This window comes from Hakea prostrata, chromosome 4 (genome assembly GCF_041222555.1).
Source record: "Hakea prostrata isolate BN-2017 chromosome 4, UWA_Hpros_2, whole genome shotgun sequence".
NCBI lineage: Eukaryota > Viridiplantae > Streptophyta > Magnoliopsida > Proteales > Proteaceae > Hakea > Hakea prostrata.
In genome coordinates, this window is record NC_142603.1 from 31,484,522 (window position 1) to 31,505,864 (window position 21,343).

Consider the following 21,343-nt stretch of genomic DNA (forward strand, 5'->3'; position numbering starts at 1 on the left):
AAGTATCGAGGAAATCATCCTCCCACATATGCAATAACATAATCATGAACAGATAAAATCTAATGTAATATTATAAATAAAAGACCTAATCAGGAAATGGATATTTATATAATCAAAGTGCGGAAAATGATACCAGATGTAAGCACATCAAAAAGAAGTAGAGTGAGGCAGAAATTCACTCCACAGTTACAGCGGAATGTAGCACGTAAGTCTAAAAAGAATTACAATTGTTTCTAAAGAAAAGTAAGGAAAGAAAATCAAACTAAACTACGAGTTTTCTATCCTATAGATAACATCTTCAAAGTAATGGACTTCATCAATCCAACACAAATGTTCCAATTCTACGCTACGTCTAATCGTAGTACGCAACTTGATCGCTCGAGGGATCATCAGTGTGATCTTCATTGATGCCAGTACCTTGCGTGTAGTACGCTTCATCGGCTTGTGCTTCATCGTACTGTCATTCATAGTAGTCACTACCTGTAGAATAATCTAACAAAAAGATTGCACAAGAAGGAGTGAGTTCAAATGAACTCAGGAAGGCAAGTTAACTCATAACAACATAAATAACATACAGCAAAACATAACAAGATGCAACGCAATATGAAACAGATAATGTATGTATGCATCTAAACTCTATGCATGCTGGTCTCTAGTGGCAGACATGCTTTAAGTTATAGCACCATACTTCTTTGGGAAGGTCTTAGTCACTCGACTCCGGTTGGTAATGGGTTCGTCATCCCTCGGGATATTCCATGGCTGGGGGTTAAGTCACCGCTCTCTCACATCACCATTGGTCTAAGTACTGGCGCATGTTAGGGTTAAGCCTAGCCCAATGCAAGTCATCTACTTAGTTACATCAATTCAGATCCAAAAACGTCCATTCCTCCCCTCTTGGGATCCTTTCCGATATCCTTCACACTAGAGTCAGCGTATTCCCTCTCAGACTACAGACTCATCAACCCTATAGGTCATCCACATATAGTAAATGGGAAGCTCTCATGTCCTCTCACAGGTTGGTTACCGGTATTGAGCGCCCATGAGCCCAAGTCTATCCATATGCAACCCTACCCATAAATGGCCCCCACAATGTGATTCTAATTCACTCATGGATATAACTCACCGGTCTCGAGCGCTCGTCAATCCCCATTGCTACCATGGGTCATTCGGTCTCAATACCCTTCTGAATCGGGTTTGATATAACGGGGACATCCTAGCCAAACACTGCTAGACAACCCTAGGTATGACAACCAATGATTCGGGAAAGCGTCGATAGGCATCTTGGGTAGAACAACCCCTACTATTCCCTCCGATGTCCAAGGACAGAAGTGTCAAAAGGACACCTCTCAATCCGAAACCATACTTAATCAAACACATTCTTAGATCAGTCATGACATACAAAATCAACAACTCATCATACAAAGAGAATGTAAAAGCATAATCCAATCATCAAACCATATGCAGTAATAAGCATTTCATATAATCTTGAATAATGAAAAAGAAAACATAAGTGAAGTGCTACTGTACTTACAGTAGTACATCAGAAGTATAAAATACTAGAACAGTAAATAAACTCAGAGTTTCTTAAAGTAGAAACCAAAGAGTAGTTATCTATGTTATGATGAAATAACTGTCCTTACCTTGATTATCGTCGAAGATAATCCAAAGATCAAAGAGAGAGGCTCCAAACTTAGCAATTAAACCCCTAACAATCATAGATACAACATTAGGAAAGATGCTTAAAAGATCAGAGAGCAAACGAATCAAATTGAGTGAAAAACAAAGCTACTGACTTCATTGGTCGACCAACAGAGTCAGTACGAAGCAAATACGGGAATTCTGATCCGAAACTCAATATACAGGGTTCGGAACTTCACGAAACTTGGAGGAAAAATTTAGGATAGTATTCTAACACTAAGGGAGTAAAGATTGGGCACTAATAATGATTAAAAACATTACCTTCAATTTAAAATCATGGTTTCCCCAATTGGGAGAAAACCCTAGAATTCGATGAAAAATATACTATGGAAATCATAGAAAAGACAAGGGATGATTTAGATCTCATCCAAGAAAAAGGTAATTAGAATCAAATACAAGTCCGTCATTAAAATTAGATTCGGTTGGCTAAGAAATCAGATCCATAAGAAGAAATATGGTTTCAAAAGGATCTTTCAAGAATTAGGGTTGAGATCTCTATGCTGATCATAAACCCTAAAGAAAAGAATGAGATCACAGAAGAGAAGGTTGCAAGAATGCAATATTTTCTTCCCAATCTCAGACAAGAACAAGATCGAAGAACAATAAATCACAACACCGAAAGATTACTAACCTTGAATTGGCAGATCTGAGTTGAGAGACTTCAGATCTTGCAGAGGAATCTTCGAAATCATCGGAGAGAGTTTCAAATGAGTCTTCCCATGTTCTTAAAGTGTTTTGGAGGCAGAGGACACTAAGAAACACGAAGTGTGTAAATAGAGAGTGAAAAACCCTATAATTGGAGTTTCTCGGACTTAACACACTATTGGTTGAATGCTTGGTCGACTGGCCCAGTCGACCAATCAATTTAGCAAAGTTCAAACAGGGAATTGGAGGATCAAATGAATACCAAACCTAAAGAGCTTTTACACACACATCAAGTTACATACCTAGGGTGTAGAAATGCCTTCGAACCAAGTCAGATAATACTACAAGTCCTTCAACTAATCTCATCTTCAGACAGATGCAGTTTTCTTTCCAGATCTGCACAGACTTCCCAAGATGGAACTCCATCATCAATCTCCATGGGTTCTGGGTCAAACACCATGTCTTCTACTGAGATGGCCCATAGTTGGCTTCTTCCTTTACTCCGGGTCATCAGACCTATAAACAACCAGGTTTCCGAGTCAGGGTTAGGGTTAGGATAGGGCTGGATTTCACATTCTCCCCCCCCCCTTTAAAAGAAATTTCTTCCTTGAAATTGAAAGCGTACCTGAACTTCCAAAAAGTTGAGGAAATTTCTCCTTCATATCTTCTTCCTTCTCCCAAGAGGATTCTTCAGGGGTATGGTTCTTCCACCGAATCTTCACCAAAGGGATGGTGCGATTCCGTAGTTGCTTGTCTTTCTTATCTAAGATTTCAGCTGACTCTTCATCATAGGTAAGATCAGCACTAAGTCCTTCAGGCGCTTGCTGTAGTATGTGTTCCGGATTCTCTAAGTATTTCTGAAGCATCGAAACATGAAACACATTATGCACCGCAGCAAGAGATGGAGGCAAAGTCAAACGATAAGCAATAGGTCCAACCTTTTCCAGAATTTCGAAGGGTCCAATGTAAGGAGGGCTAAGCTTTCCTTTGACATTGAATTGCATTACACCCTTCATAGGTGAAACCCCTCAAGAAAACTTTCTCCCCAATTTGGAATTCCAAATCGGTCCTTCTTTTATCAGCATAGGATTTCTGTCTTGACTGAGCAAACTTAATCCTTTCTCTAATCATGTAGACCATTGTGCTTGTAGCTTCAATCATTTCCAGACCTAGGACTTTTCTTTCACCAGTCTCAGTCCAATATAAAGGTGTCCTACAAGTGTTACCATACAAAGCCTTGAATGGAGCCATGCCTATTGTTGTTTGATAACTGTTGTTACAGGCAAACTCAACCAAAGCTAAGTGTTCATCCCAATCTCCACCCATATCCACTACACAAGATCTAAGCATATCTTCCATGGTTTGAATTGTCCGCTCAAATTGTCCATCAGACTTTGGATGATGAGCTGTACTCAAGTTTAATTAGGTTCCCAAGGCTTTTTGCAAACTGTTTCAAAACCTTGAGGTGAACCCAGGATCACGATCAGAAACAATACTCACTGGCACTCCGTGCAGATGACTACATTATCCACAGATAACTGAGCTAGCTTATCCAAAGTATGAGTGATCTTCATACGAATGAAATGGGCTGATTTGGTCAACCTATCGACAATTACCCATACAGTGTCATTACCTTTACTTGTCCGGGGCAAGCTAGTCATGAAGTCCATAGGGATATCTTCCCACTTCTAGCTAGGAATAGGAAGAGGCTGAAGTAATCCAGATGGGGGTTGATGAACGGCTTTCACACGCTGGCAAGTCTCGCATTTGGCAACAAAATCATCAACATCGGCTTTCAAACCAATCCACCAAAAATGTTCTCTTAAGTCTTTATACATCTTGGTGCTTCCAGGGTGTATTGTAAAGATCGGCTGGTGTGCTTCCTTCAATATCTCTTTCTTGATTTCTTCATTAGCTGGCACACAAAGTCTATCTCTAAACAATAGGGCACCATCCATAGATATATACCAAAGTTAGGGTCTAAATCAGGGTTCGAAGAGATCTTCTCAATCTTTTCCTTGAATTCCCGATCAGAACCTTGCAAAGCAACAATTCTATCTCTAAGGGTGGATCTTGCTATCATGGTAGAAAGAACAAAATCCAAACCTTCAGGGACCACTTCCAAATAAACTTTCAATGGAAGACAACAGAGGTTGACTCAAAGCATTCAAGTCCAGTACTTTCCTCTGACTTTTCTTGCTAAGAGTGTCAGCAACCAAATTCACCTTACCAGGGTGATACTAAATGTCACAGTCATAATCAGAGACCAATTCCAACCATCTTCTTTGTCTCGTATTTGACTCCTTTTGGGTAGTATTTCAAACTTTTATGATCCGTGAAAATAGAAATTTTCTCACCATAGAGGTAATGTCCCCAAATCTTCAAAGCGAAGACAACAGCGGCAAGCTCTAAATCGTGAGTGGGGTAATTCCTCTCATAATCTTTCAGTTGCTGAGAAGCATAGGCTACGACCTTACCATTATGCATCAGCACGCAACCCAGACCAATCTTCGACTCATCAGTGTAGACTGTCAAACTGTCGGAGTTATCAGGTATAGTTAAAATCGGGGCACTTGTCAATCTATCTTTCAATTCTTGGAAATTCTTCTCACACATATCAAACCAAACAAACTTCTCTTCCTTTCTAGTCAGCTTAGTCATGGGAGCAGCCAACCTAGAAAAATTCTCGATAAACCTTCTGTATTAACCTGCCAAACCAAGGAAACTTCTTATTTCCGTCACAATCTTTTGTCTTTCCCAATCGGCAATTGCTTGTACCTTTTCAGGATCAACACGAATACCTTCAGTTGAAACCACATGGCCGAGGAATACTACTCTCTTGAGCCAGAAATCACACTTGCTAAACTTAGCATAAAGCTTCTTTTCTCACAGTCTTTGCAAAGTGAAATCTAGATGCCTTGCATGCTCTTCTTCATCCTTCAAGTAAATCAAGATGTCATCGATGAAAACTATCACAAATTTATCAAGTACATCATGAAATTCCCGGTTCATGAGGTCCATGAACACAGTGGGAGCATTAGTCAACCAAAAGGCATGACTCAAAATTCATAATGTCCATACCTTGTTCTAAATGCCGTCTTGAAAATATCACTTGACTTCACTTTCAATTGGAGATATCCAGACCTCAAATCAATCTTCGAGAACGCTGCTGCACCCTTCAACTGATCAAAGAGAACATCAATCCTAGGCAGTGGGTATCTATTCTTGATGGTCAACTTGTTCAACTCATGGTAATCAATGCACAGACGCATACTACCATCCTTCTTCCTGACAAACAAGACCGGGGCTCCCCAAGGTGATACACTAGGTTGAATGAAACTTCTATCTAAGAGTTCTTTCAACTGCTTTTGCAACTCTTCCAACTCAGTAGGAGCCATTCTATATGGAGCTTTAGATACTGGGGCAGCTCCAGGGATTAGATCAATTGAAAATTCCACTTCTCTATCAGGTGGCACACCTGACAGATCCTTCGGAAAAACATCAACGAAGTCACATACAATCCTAACTTCTTCTACTTTCTTTCCTTAATCTTTCCTTCAGATGGCATCCCTTCTACTAATGCATAGACTTGCATCAGTGCAGATAAAGGCTTCTTACCAATTCTTCCTTTCTCGCCTTGAAATTCAAAAATTGAACTTCCACTTATCTGAAATTGAATTCTCTTTGAAGAACAAAGAATTACCGCATTATGGGTAGTCAACCAATCAATACCCAAAATGATATCAAAATCCTTCATATCCAAAAATACCAAATTGGCTTCCAAATTCTTCCCACCAATCAAAACAGGACACTTAACTAATCCTTTATCTAGTTTCACAACAGGTCCAGTAGAGTGTACAAATCAATAAACAACTAGATAAATTCTCAAGTACTAAATCAGTTTTCTTGATGAATGCAGATGATATGAATGAATGGGAAGCACCCGTATCAAATAACACAAATGCAGGAATAGAAGCAACAATTAAAGTACATGTAACCACTTCATGATTCGCATCCTGTTCAGTACCAGATATACTGAATACTCCACCAAAAGGAGGGAAAGGAGTACTCTTCACCATAGGAGCCGGCTGTTGAACTGGCTTCTTAGGAAAGGCACGAGCAAAGTGACCAGTCTGCTTACAATAGAAGCAAACAAGGTTACTAGGTCCAACAGGAATAGGTACAACTGGAGGCTTCTATACCAACGGCCTAGGAATAGCATTCACGGGCCTAGCATTCACATTCATCGGCGGCCGATTTCCGCCATCTTGACTAAACTAGCACAGCTCTCGAAATCCAGGACTCTGACCTACACTCCTAGGCTGGAAAGTAGGAGTAGGATATGGCGTAGGTCTCACAAAGCGTCGATCATTACGGTCCGCAAATCTAGGAATCCTTGACTGCCAAGGTCTCTGCACTCTAGCATTCTCCTTCTCGGTTTCTTCCAGCTTCTTGGCATTCTGCACCACCTGGGAATAACTTTCAATAGGCTGAATAGTGAGATATGCCCTGATTGCAGGTTGCAATCCCTTGAAGAATTTCTTCACTTTGGCAATATCAAGCTTCAAGGAGTCAGGAGCAAAGAAGTGAAGCTCCTCAAACTTCTGTTGGTACTCCAACATAGGCAGAGATCCTTGCGTAAGAGCCATGAATTCAGATTCCTTCACTTTATTTTTACTGCTTCCGGGAAATAGTTCCTGCAGAAAGCTTCCGTGAACAAATCCCACGACACTCCGAAATAGGCTGGGTGGAAGTCCACCAAGCGTCAGCTCCATGTTGCAGCTTCTGCTCAGCAAACAAAATTTTCTGGGCCTCAGTACATTGCAGGTGTCGAAAAGCTTTTTCCAACTCACGTAGCCACTTGTTAGGAAACAAGATATCCTTGGATACTCCGGTGAAGTTGGGCACTTGCAGTTTTAGGAAACTCTCCATCAAACGGGTATGAGAAGTTTCGGCTAACCTTTCCACATTCAGAACTGTGGCATGAGGATTTCCGTTAGCATCGGCACAAGTCTCATTGTGCAAAGTCATGAAACCCGTCAGCATCTGATTGAACTGGGCTGCTTGCTTCTGCATCATATTGCCCATAATGTTGGCAATATCACGAAAGCTTCTGACTTTCGGGGCACCGGGTACATCAGGGGTACCTCGGTCACCAGTGTTGGTTTGCTGATCATGACCACCGATTGGTATCTCGCCACTTTCGTGACCACTGGATTCACCACGCCCACTTCTTAACATAACCATTCTCGCAAAAAACCAAAATGTTAAAAACACCGAATTTCGAAGTTTTGACATAATCCACAAGTCCAAATGATTAAGAATCTTAAATCATGCTTAAATACATCCATTTAGTCATCAAACAATCAACCATGGGACAAAAATCACATTTTTCCAAAATTCAACAAAAATTGGAGCTCTCTGGGTCCATTGGTCAATTGATTGGTCGATTGACCTAGTCCAACGACAATCAAGACAACACGCGAATTTCAGGGTTTTAAGTGCCAAAATCCCATTCAAACTCATTCCAAACTTTGCCAACTTGAGAGGGAGCTCTGGGGAAGAAGTGCTAAGGTTCTTCTAAATGATTTCCAAGTAGTTTGGTGCTTCAACAACAACACTACAACACTCATTCATCTTCACACAAGGTAAATCTTCATTCCCATTCTCATTTTCATCTTCTCATGCTTGCATTTCAACAAAATCCATGTTTTACTTGTGTCTATTTCTAGAAATCATGCTTAGGAACACTTAGAAACATGTTCCATAAGTTTTTAGCACAATTCTATGCTTAAACAACAAGTTCTAACACAATCTTGCATTTTCACATCGCTTTCGTAACCAAAATCGTTAACTTTAGAAAAATTTCGATTTCTCACAAACCGCTTGGAGTTTTCGCACAAAATCAAATGCTACATGCTTAGAATGACATTGTGAATGTGTACATGTAATTTGGTTTAACCAATTTCAAAATTTTCAAAAATCGAATTTTGACCTAGAATGCAAAATCCCCAAATTCCTTCTTGCTGAATTTTCAACTTTAAACCAAGATTTCGATCGATTTTCTTCAAATAAACTTCATAGTCATGCAATTCCAAGTATTGCGCACATGCTAGTATGTTCAATTTGCATTTTCCCCAAATTTTTAATTTTGATGAAAATTATGAAAATGCCCTTCAGGCTAAATTTTTTGAAACAACACTAACAACCTATGTCCTTTCCGTCTTTTCCATAGACATTCATCATGCAAAAGAGGAGGACGCGGCCGAGGCATGATAGTTGGCTTTAGGCGAGGCAGGTCGAGTTCCAACTCAACTTAGAGCATAGGTACTACGACTTGACGGATTCGATAAGTCGCGGCGAGTTCTGTACAAGGCGTACTTGGCACTTGTCACATTGAGTACGGGTGGGCTGCTTCACTTACGGGGAGCTTAGGGTGTTCGGGATCCGGCGAGATTCGACACTCTATGGTGGACTCATCTCTTTACGGCGGACTTGCCCATCTACCTAGAGCTAGTGAGGTTCTTCGGTAACCTCACGTCATCGAGGAGGCCGGAGAGGACATGGTCATCCTTTCGGGCCGATTCTCGAGAGCGAGGGTAATGGACACACGGATCCGGTTCTCTATTAGAACACTAGCACGGATCCTTCAGGTGCCTTATTACTCTCATCGGTGCCTATGGATACCTTCCGGGCTGAGGTAGACCGATACTTACTACCCTACGAGCTTCATGAGATATGTGCTACCCTTTGGGATAGCTCAGAGTGCTACCTTCAATGGAACAGCGGATAGATGACAGACTCGGCTCAGATCATTGGTCGCATTGTGGGCCGAAACATCATGCCGAAGGCCGGACATCACCACAGAGTTATAGTGATGGAGGCTGTAGTCATCTATCGGATCTACATGGGATTCCAGATTGGCTTGTCCTACATCATACAGAACGTCATGATAGATCTGGTGGCACATCCGAGTATGAGGAACCTTTGCTTTGGGAGATTATTGACATTAGTCTTCCAGCACTTCGGGGTGGATCTAGCGGGAGCAGATTCAGTTACTGGAGCATTGGGGTACACTATTAGGACGAGAACTATCAGGCAGATGAGGCTTACCCGCGGAGTGTGAGATCTCCGGAGTCCAGAGGGTGAGGAGGAGGCAGATGAGGATGAGGATGAGGTTCAGGTTCAAGCATATGAGGGTGATGCTGGTCCAGATTCTGATGATCAGGCGGCAGAGGACACAAAGATGCATAAGGCTGATCCAAGGTATCCTGAGATTCCCAGATCACCACACCTTGAGACTGGAGGCCCTTCACACTTAGTCTCAGAGACTTTTGATTTAGGTGCTCAGATGAGATCGATGACTTCCATGCTAGAAAGGATGGAGGTTAGACAGGAGCAGATGTACAGTGCTATAGAGTCACAGTAGGAGTGAATAGAGTCTTAGATTGCCTGAGATGGCTGAGGACTTGAGCATTTAGAGATCGAGAGGAGATCACCTAGATAGATTGTACTTAGGATTTTCATTTATACTTCATTAATTGAGTTTCTAATCCAAGTGTTCTATTATTCACTTCTAAGAGCAAATGAGTCACTTACGGATCTATGACTCAGGAATGTTCTCATTATTGTTTTTTCGTGGTTAGGATTTCCTTGAACACTGGCTCCGATACGACTTTGTCACATCCCCCTAGCCGGTACCCTAAGCGGCATACCCGGGTGTGTGATCCACGACCTCGAAGATCAAGTATCGAGGAAATCATCCTCCCACATATGCAATAACATAATCATGAACAGATAAAATCAACTGTAATATTATAAATAAAATATCTAATCATGAAATGAATTTCAGTATAATCAGAGTGCAGAAAGTGATACTAGATGTAAGCACATCAAAAAGAAGTAGAGTGAGGCGGAAACTCACTCCACAGTTACAGCAGAATGTAGCACGTAAGTCCAAAAAGAATTACAACTATTTCTAAGGAAATAGTAAGGAAAGAAAATAAAACTAAACTACGAGTTTTCTATCCTATAGATAACATCTTCAAAGTAATGGACTTCATCAATCCAACACAAATGTTCCAATTCTACGCTACGTCTAATCGTAGTATGCAACTTGATCGCTCGAGGGATCATCAGTGTGATCTTCATTGTTGCCAGTACCTTGCGTGTAGTACGCTTCATCGGCTTGCGCTTCATCGTACTGTCCTTCATAGTAGTCAGTACCTGTAGAATAATCTAACAAAAAGACTGCACAAGAAGGAGTGAGTTCAAATGAACTCAGGAAGGCAAGTTAATTTATAACAACATAAATAACATACAGCAGAACATAACAAGATGCAAGGCAATATGAAACAGATAATGTATGTATGCATCTAAACTCTATGCATGCTGGTCTCTATTGGCAGACATGCTTTAAGTTATAGCACCATACTTCTTTGGGAAGGTCTTAGTCACTCGACTCCGGTTGGTAATGGGTCCGTCATCCCTCGGGATATTCCATGGCTGGGGTTTAAGTCACCGCTCTCTCACATCACCATTGGTCTAAGTACTGGCGCATGTCAGGGTTAAGCCTAGCCCAATGCAAGTCATCTACTTAGTTACATCAATTCAGATCCAAAATCGTCCATTCCTCCCCTCTTGGGATCCTTTCCGATATCCTTAACACTAGAGTCAGCGTATTCCCTCTCAGACTACAGACTCATCAACCCTATAGGTCATCCACATATAGTAAATGGGAAGCTCTCATGTCCTCTCACAGGTTGGTTACCTGTATTGAGCGCCCATGAGCCCAAGTCTATCCATATGCAACCCTACCCATAAATGGCCCCCACAATGTGATTCTAATTCTCTCACGGATATAACTCACCGGTCTCGAGCGCTCGTCAATCCCCATTGCTACCATGGGTCGTTCGGTCTCAATACCCTTCCGAATCGGGTCTGATATAATGGGGACATCCTAGCCAAACACTGCTAGACAGCCCTAGGTATGACAACCAATGATTCGGTAAAGCGTCGATGGACATCTTCGAAGAACATCCCCTACTATTCCCTCCGATGTCCAAGGACGAAGTGTCAAAAGGACACCTCTCAATCCCAAACCATACTTAATCAAACACATTCTCAGATCAATCATGACATACAAAATCAACAACTCATCATACAAAGAGAATGTACAAGCATAATCCAATCATTAAACCATATGCAGTAATAAGCATTTCATATAATCTTGAATAATGAAAAAGAAAACATAAGTGAAGTGCTACTATACTTACAGTAGTACATCAAGTATAAAATACAAGAACAATAAATAAACTCGTAGTTTCTTAGCAATTAAACCCCTAACAGTCACAAATAACTATATGATGAACATAACAAGATGCAAAGCAATATGAAATAGATAATGTATTTATGCATCTAAACTCTATGTATGCTTGTCTCTATTAGCGATGCAAGTCATAGCACCATACTTCTTTGGGAAGGTCTCACTCGCTCGGGGTTTGTAATGGGTCCGTCATCCCTCGAGATATCCCGTGGGAGGGGTTAGTCAACTCTCTCAAATCACCATTGGTCTAAGCGCGCATGTCGGGGTTATGCCTAGCCCAATGCAAGTCATCTACTGGTGGGTACATCAACTCGGATCCGGGATAGTCCATTCCTCCCCTCTTAGGCCTGATCCCTCCACACTAGGTCGGCGTATTCCCCTCCGGACTGGGGACTCATCAACCCTATGGTCCCACATAGTAGTAAACGGGCTCTCATGTCTTCTCGAGGTGGGGGGGGGTTGGTCCGGTTGAGCGCCATGGCCCAAGTCTACCTATGCAACCCTCCCAATAAATGGCCCCCACAATGTGATTCCCCCGGTCCTCTCACGGATATACTCCCGGCTCGGCGCCGTGATCCCCATTGCTGCCACGGGTCGTTCGGTCTCAGTACCCCTCCCGACGGGTCCAGTCGGGGACATCCTAGCCAAACGGGTAGACAGCCCTGGTATGACAACCAATGATTCGGTGCGTCGATGGGCATCTTGGAGAACATCCCCTACTATTCCCTCCGATGTCCAAGGACGCGGTCAGGGACACCTCTCAATCCCAAACCATACTTAATCAAACACATTCTCGGATCGGTCTTGACATACAAAATCAACAACTCATCATACAAAGAGAATGTAAAAGCATAATCCATTCATTAAACCATATGCAGTAATAAGCATTTCATATAATCTTGAATAATGAAAAAGAAAACATAGTGAAGTGACCGTACTTAGGGGCATCGCAGTATAAAATACCAGAACAATAAATGAACTCGAGTTTCTTAGCAATTAAACCCCTAACAATCATAGATACAACATTAGGAAGATGCTTAAAGATCAGTGAGAGCAAACGAATCAAATTGAGTGAAAAACAAAGCTACTTCATTGGTCGATGATTGGTTGATCATGCCAACCGACCAACTGGTGAATCGTTTAGTCCGAAGTCAATATACGGGAATTTGGCATGACTCAATCTGAGGTTGAACCTAAACTTGGAGGGAAAATTTAGGATAGTATTCTAACACTAAGGGAGTAAAGATTGGGCACTAATAATGATTAAAAACATTACCTTCAATTTAAAATCATGGTTTCCCCAATTGGGAGAAAACCCTAGAATTCGATGAAAAATATACTATGGAAATCATAGAAAAGACAAGGGATGATTTAGATCTCATCCAAGAAAAAGGTAATTAGAATCAAATACAAGTCCGTCATTAAAATTAGATTCGGTTGGCTAAGAAATCAGATCCATAAGAAGAATTATGGTTTCAAAAGGATCTTTCAAGAATTAGGGTTGGGATCTCTATGCCGATCATAAACCCTAAAGAAAAGAATGAGATCACAGAAGAGAAGGTTGCAAGAATGCAATATTTTCTTCCCAATCTCAGACAAGAACAAGATCGAAGAACAATAAATCACAACACCGAAAGATTACTAACCTTGTAATTGGCAGATCCGAGTGAGAGACTTGGATCTTGCAGGGGAATCTTCAAAATCATCGGAGAGAGTTTCAAATGAGTCTTCCCATGTTCTTAAAGTGTTTTGGAGGCAGAGGACACTAAGAAACACGAAGTGTGTAAATAGAGAGTGAAAAACCCTATAATTGGAGTTTCTCGGACTTTAACTCACTATTGGTTGAATGCTTGGTCGACCGCCGCCACACCACCCAATCATTAGCAAAGTTCAAACAGGGTGGAATTGGAGGATCAAATGAATACCAAACCTAAAGAGCTTTTACACACACATCAAGTTACATACCTAGGGTGTAGAAATGCCTTCGAACCAAGTCGATAATACTACAAGTCCTTCAACTAATCTCATCTTCGCTATGCGTTTCTTTCCCCAGTCTGCCCGACTTCCCGAATGGAACTCCATCATCAATCTCCATGGGTTCCGGGGTCAAACACCATGTCTTCTACTGAGATGGCCCATAGTTGGCTTCTTCCTTTACGCGGGTCATCGACCTATAAACAACCAGGTTTCAGTCGGGGTTAGGGTTAGGATAGGGATGATTTACACATTCTCCCCCTCTTAAAAGAAATTTCTTCCTGAAATTGAAAGGCGTCCTCCAACTTCCAAAAGTTGAGGAAATTTCTCCTTCATATCTTCTTCCTTCTCCCAAGAGGATTCTTCGGGGTGTGGGGTTGTTCCCCCGAATCTTCACCAAAGGGATGGGGTCCGTAGTTGCTTGTCTTTCTTATCTAAGATTTCAGCGAACTCTTCATCATAGGTAAGATCGGCACTAAGTCCTTCGGTAGTAGCTATATGTTCCGATGTTAGTAATTTCTAAGAAGCATCAAACCGTGAAACACATTATGCACCGGCCAAGAGATGGAGGCAAAGTCAAACGATAAGCAATAGGTCCAACCCTTTCCAGATGGGCCCAATGTAAGGGGGCTAAGCTTTCCTTTGACATTGAATTGCATTACACCCTTCATAGGTGAAACCCTCAAGAAAACTTTCTCCCCAATTTGGAATTCCAAATCGGTCCTTCTTTTATCAAGATAGGATTGTCTTGGAGTCAGAACTTAATCCTTTCTCTAATCATGTAGACCATTGTGCTTGTAGCTTCAATCATTTCCGGACCCTAGGACTTTTCTTTCACGACCTCGGTCCAATATAAAGGTGTCCTACAAGTGTTACCATACAAAGCCTTGAATGGAGCCATGCCTATTGTTGTTTGATAACCATAGCTAGGGCAAACTCAACCAAAGCTAAGTGTTCATCCCAATCTCCACCCATATCCACTACACAAGATCTAAGCATATCTTCCATGGTTTGAATTGTCCGCTCAAATTGTCCATCGGACTTTGGATGATGAGCTGTACTCAAGTTTAATTAGGTTCCCAAGGCTTTTTGCAACAAACTGTTCAAAACCTTGAGGTGAACCCAGGGATCACGATCGGAAACAATACTCACTGGCCGCTCGGGGGGATGACTACATTATCCACATGCTGGGCTAGCTTATCCAAAGTATGAGTGATCTTCATACGAATGAAATGGGCTGATTTGGTCAACCCCTATCGACAATTACCCATACAGTGTGTCATTACCTGCTTGTCGAAGCTAGTCATGAAGTCTCCCATAGGGGTATCTTCCCACTTCTAGCTAGGAATAGGAAGAGGCGGAGGGTAATCCAGATGGGGTTGATGAACGGCTTTCACCTTCCGTGGCAAGTCTCGCAGATTTGGCAACAAAATCATCAACACGCTTTCAAACCAATCCACCAAAAATGTTCTCTTAAGTCTTTATACCTTGGTGCTTCCAGGGTGTATTGTAAAGATCAGGTTGGGGCTTTCCTTCAATATCTCTTTCTTGATTTCCATTAACATCCCAAAGTCTAATTCAACCTAAACAATAGGGCACCATCCATAGATATATACCAAAGTTAGGGTCTAAATCGGGTTCAAGGAGATCTTCTCAATCTTTTCCTTGAATTCCCGATCGAACCGCAAAGGCAACAATTCTATCTCTAAGGGTGGATCTTGCTATCATGGCAGAAGAACAAAATTCCAAACCTTAACCCACTTCCAAATAAACCTTCAATGGAAGACAACAGAGGTTGACTCAAAGCATTTAAGTCCACGTTTCCTCCGACTTTTCTTGCTAAGAGTGTCAACCAAATTCACCTTACCGGGGTGATACTAAATGTCACGTCATAATCGAGACCAATTCCAACCATCTTCTTTGTCAGCGTACTTTGCCCCTTTTGGGTAGTATTTCAAACTTTTATGATCTGGGAAAATAGAAATTTTCTCACCATAGAGGTAATGTCCCCAAATCTTCAAGCGAAGACAACAGCGGCAAGCTCTAAATCGTGAGTGGGGTAATTCCTCTCATAATCTTTCGATTCTTTGAGAAGCATAGGCTCGACCTTACCATTATGCATCAGTACGCAACCCAAACCAATCTTCGACGCATCGGTGTAGACATCAAACCGTGTCGGAGTTATCGGGTATAGTTAAAATCGGGGCACTTGTCAATCTATCTTTCAATTCTTGGAAATTCTTCTCACACATATCAAACCAAACAAACTTCTCTTCCTTTCTAGTCGGCTTAGTCATGGGAGCAGCCAACCTAGAAAAATTCTCGATAAACCTTCAGTATTAACTCGCCAAACCAAGGAAACTTCTTATTTCCGTCACAATCTTTTGTCTTTCCCAATCGGCAATTGCTTGTACCTTTTCGGGATCAACACGAATACCTTCGATTGAAACCACATGGCCGAGGAATACTACTCTCTTGAGCCGGAAATCACACTTGCTAAACTTAGCATAAAGCTTCTTTTCTCACAGTCTTTGCAAAGTGAAATCTAGATGCCTTGCATGCTCTTCTTCATCCTTCAAGTAAATCAAGATGTCATCGATGAAAACTATCACAAATTTATCAAGTACATCATGAAATTCCCGGTTCATGAGGTCCATGAACACAAGTGGGAGCATTAGTCAACCAAAAGGCATGACTCAAAATTCATAATGTCCATACCTTGTTCTAAATGCCGTCTTGAAAATATCACTTGACTTCACTTTCAATTGGAGATATCCAGACCTCAAATCAATCTTCGAGAACGCTGCTGCACCCTTCAACTGATCAAAGAGAACATCAATCCTAGGCAGCGGGTATCTATTCTTGATGGTCAACTTGTTCAACTCATGGTAATCAATGCATAGACGCATACTACCATCCTTCTTCCTGACAAACAAGACCGGGGCTCCCCAAGGTGATACACTAGGTTGAATGAAACTTCTATCTAAGAGTTCCTTCAACTGCTTTTGCAACTCTTCCAACTCAGTAGGAGCCATTCTATATGGAGCTTTAGATACTGGGGCAGCTCCAGGGATTAGATCAATTGAAAATTCCACTTCTCTATCAGGTGGCACACCTGACAGATCCTTCGGAAAAACATCAACGAAGTCACATACAATCCTAACTTCTTCTACTTTCTTTCCTTAATCTTTCCTTCAGATGGCATCCCTTCTACTAATGCATAGACTTGCATCAGTGCAGATAAAGGCTTCTTACCAATTCTTCCTTTCTCGCCTTGAAATTCAAAAATTGAACTTCCACTTATCTGAAATTGAATTCTCTTTGAAGAACAAAGAATTACCGCATTATGGGTAGTCAACCAATCAATACCCAAAATGATATCAAAATCCTTCATATCCAAAAATACCAAATTGGCTTCCAAATTCTTCCCACCAATCAAAACAGGACACTTAACTAATCCTTTATCTAGTTTCACAACAGGTCCAATAGAGGTGTACAAATCAATAAACAACTAGATAAATTCTCAAGTACTAAATCAGTTTTCTTGATGAATGCAGATGATATGAATGAATGGGAAGCACCCGTATCAAATAACACAAATGCAGGAATAGAAGCAACAATTAAAGTACATGTAACCACTTCATGATTCGCATCCTATTCAGTACCAGATATACTGAATACTCCACCAAAAGGAGGGAAAGGAGTACTCTTCACCATAGGAGCCGGCTGTTGAACTGGCTTCTTAGGAAAGGCACGAGCAAAGTGACCAGTCTGCTTACAATAGAAGCAAACAAGGTTACTAGGTCCAACAGGAATAGGTACAACTGGAGGCTTCTATACCAACGGCCTAGGAATAGCATTCACGGGCCTAGCATTCACATTCATCGGCGGCCGATTTCCGCCATACTGACTAAACTAGCCTGGCTACTGAAATCCATGACTCTGACCTACACTCCTAGGCTGGAAAGTAGGAGTAGGATATGGCGTAGGTCTCACAAAGCGTCGATCATTACGGTCCGCAAATCTAGGAATCCTTGACTGCCAAGGTCTCTGCACTCTAGCATTCTCCTTCTCGGTTTCTTCCAGCTTCTTGGCATTCTACACCACCTGGGAATAACTTTCAATAGGCTGAATAGTGAGATATGCCCTGATTGCAGGTTGCAATCCCTTGAAGAATTTCTTCACTTTGGCAATATCAAGCTTCAAGGAGTCAGGAGCAAAGAAGTGAAGCTCCTCAAACTTCTGTTGGTACTCCAACATAGGCAGAGATCCTTGCGTAAGAGCCATGAATTTAGATTCCTTCACTTTATTTTTACTGCTTCCGGGAAATAGTTCCTGCAGAAAGCTTCCGTGAACAAATCCCACGACACTCCGAAATAGGCTGGGTGGAAGTCCACCAAGCGTCAGCTCCATGTTGCAGCTTCTGCTCAGCAAACAAAATTTTCTGGGCCTCAGTACATTGCAGGTGTCGAAAAGCTTTTTCCAACTCACGTAGCCACTTGTTAGGAAACAAGATATCCTTGGATACTCCGGTGAAGTTGGGCACTTGCAGCTTTAGGAAACTCTCCATCAAACGGGTATGAGAAGTTTCGGCTAACCTTTCCACATTCAGAACTGTGGCATGAGGATTTCCGTTAGCATCGGCACAAGTCTCATTGTGCAAAGTCATGAAACCCGTCAGCATCTGATTGAACTGGGCTGCTTGCTGCTGCATCATATTGCCCATAATGTTGGCAATATCACGAAAGCTTCTGACTTTCGGGGCACCGGGTACATCAGGGGTACCTTGGTCACCAGTGTTGGTTTGCTGATCATGACCACCGATTGGTATCTCGCCACTTTCGTGACCACTGGATTCACCACGCCCACTTCTTAACATAACCATTCTGCAAAAACCAAAATGTTAAAAACACCGAATTTCGAAGTTTTGACATAATCCACAAGTCCAAATGATTAAGAATCTTAAATCATGCTTAAATACATCCATTTAGTCATCAAACAATCAACCATGGGACAAAAATCACATTTTTCCAAAATTCAACAAAAATTGGAGCTACTGGGTCCATTGGTCAATTGATTGGTCGATTGACCTAGTCGACCAATCAATCGACCAATCAAGACAACACGCGAATTTCAGGGTTTTAAGTGCCAAAATCCCATTCAAACTCATTCCAAACTTTGCCAACTTGAGAGGGAGCTCTGGGGAAGAAGTGCTAAGGTTCTTCTAAGTGATTTCCAAGTAGTTTGGTGCTTCAACAACAACACTCATTCATCTTCACACAAGGTAAATCTTCATTCCCATTCTCATTTTCATCTTCTCATGCTTGCATTTCAACAAAATCCATGTTTTACTTGTGTCTATTTCTAGAAATCATGCTTAGGAACACTTAGAAACATGTTCCATAAGTTTTTAGCACAATTCTATGCTTAAACAACAAGTTCTAACACAATCTTGCATTTTCACATCGCTTTCGTAACCAAAATCGTTAACTTTAGAAAAATTTCGATTTCTCACAAACCGCTTGGAGTTTTCGCACAAAATCAAATGCTACATGCTTAGAATGACATTGTGAATGTGTACATGTAATTTGGTTTAACCAATTTCAAAATTTTCAAAAATCGAATTTTGACCTAGAATGCAAAATCCCCAAATTCCTTCTTGCTGAATTTTCAACTTTAAACCAAGATTTCGATCGATTTTCTTCAAATAAACTTCATAGTCATGCAATTCCAAGTATTGCGCACATGCTAGTATGTTCAATTTGCATTTTCCCCAAATTTTTAATTTTGATGAAAATTATGAAAATGCCCTTCTGGCTAAATTTTTGAAACAACACTAACAACCTATGTCCTTTCTGTCTTTTCCATAGACATTCATCATGCAAAGAGGAGGACGCGGCCGAGGCATGATAGTTGGCTTTAGGCGAGGCAGAGGTCGAGTTCCAACTCAACTTAGAGCATAGGTACTACGACTTGACAGATTTGATAAGTCGCAGGCAGAGTTCCTGTACAAGGCGTACTTCGGGACCTGTCACATTGAGTACGGGTGGCTGCTTCACTTACGGGAGCTTAGGGTGTTCAGGATCCGACAGAGATTCGACACTCTATGGTGGACTCATCTCTTTACGGCGGACTTGCCCATCTACCTAGAGCTAGTGAGGTTCTTCCGTAACCTCACGTCTATCGAGGAGGCCAGAGGACATGGTCATCCTTTCAGACTGATTCTCGAGAGCAGGGTAATGGACACACAGATCCGGTTCTCTATTAGAACACTAGCACAGATCCTTCAGGTGCCTTATTACTCTCATTAGTGCCTATGGATACCTTCCGGCGCTGAGGTAGACCGATACTTACTACCCTACGAGCTTCATGAGATATGTGCTACCCTTTGGGATAGCTCAGAGTGCTACCTTCAATGGAACAGCGGACAGATGACAGACTCGGCTCAGATCATTGGTCACATTGTGGGCCGAAACATCATGCCGAAGGCCAGACATCACCACAGAGTTATAGTGATGGAGGCTGTAGTCATCTATCGGATCTACATGGGATTCCAAATTGGCTTGTCCTACATCATACAGAACGTCATGATAGATCTGGTGGCACATCCGAGTATGAGGAACCTTTGCTTTGGGAGATTATTGACATTAGTCTTTCAGCACTTCGGGGTGGATCTAGCGGGAGCAGATTCAGTTACTGGAGCATTGGGGTACACTATTAGGACGAGAACTATCAGGAAGATGAGGCTTACCCAGACTGTGAGATCTCCAGGTCCAGAGGGTGAGGAGGAGACAGATGAGGATGAGGATGAGGTTCAGGTTCAAGCATATGAGGGTGATGCTGGTCCAGATTCTGATGATCAGGCGGCAGAGGACACAAAGATGCATAAGGCTGATCCAAGGTATCCTGAGATTCCCAGATCACCACACCTTGAGACTGGAGGCCCTTCACACTTAGTCTCAGAGACTTTTGATTTAGGTGCTCAGATGAGATCGATGACTTCCATGCTAGAAAGGATGGAGGTTAGACAGGAGCAGATGTACAGTGCTATAGGAGTCACAGTAGGAGTGAATAGAGTCTTAGATTGCACAGATGGCTGAGGACTTCAGAGCATTTAGAGATCAGAGGAGATCACCTAGATAGATTGTACTTAGGATTTTCATTTATACTTCATTAATTGAGTTTCTAATCCAAGTGTTCTATTATTCACTTCTAAGAGCAAATGAGTCACTTCTGGATCTATGACTCAGGAATGTTCTGTTATTGTTTTCTGTGGTTAGGATTTCCTTGAACCTGGCTCTGATACCACTTTGTCACATCCCCCTAGCCGGTACCCTAACTGGCATACCCGGGTGTGTGATCCACAGCCTCGAAGATCAAGTATCGAGGAAATCATCCTCCCACATATGCAATAACATAATCATGAACAGATAAAATCAACTGTAATATTATAAATAAAATATCTAATCATGAAATGAATTTCAGTATAATCAGAGTGCAGAAAGTGATACCAGATGTAAGCACATCAAAAAGAAGTAGAGTGAGGCGAAAACTCACTCCACAGTTACAGCGGAATGTAGCACGTAAGTCCAAAAAGAATTACAACTATTTCTAAAGAAATAGTAAGGAAAGAAAATCAAACTAAACTACGAGTTTTCTATCCTATAGATAACATCTTCAAAGTAATGGACTTCATCAATC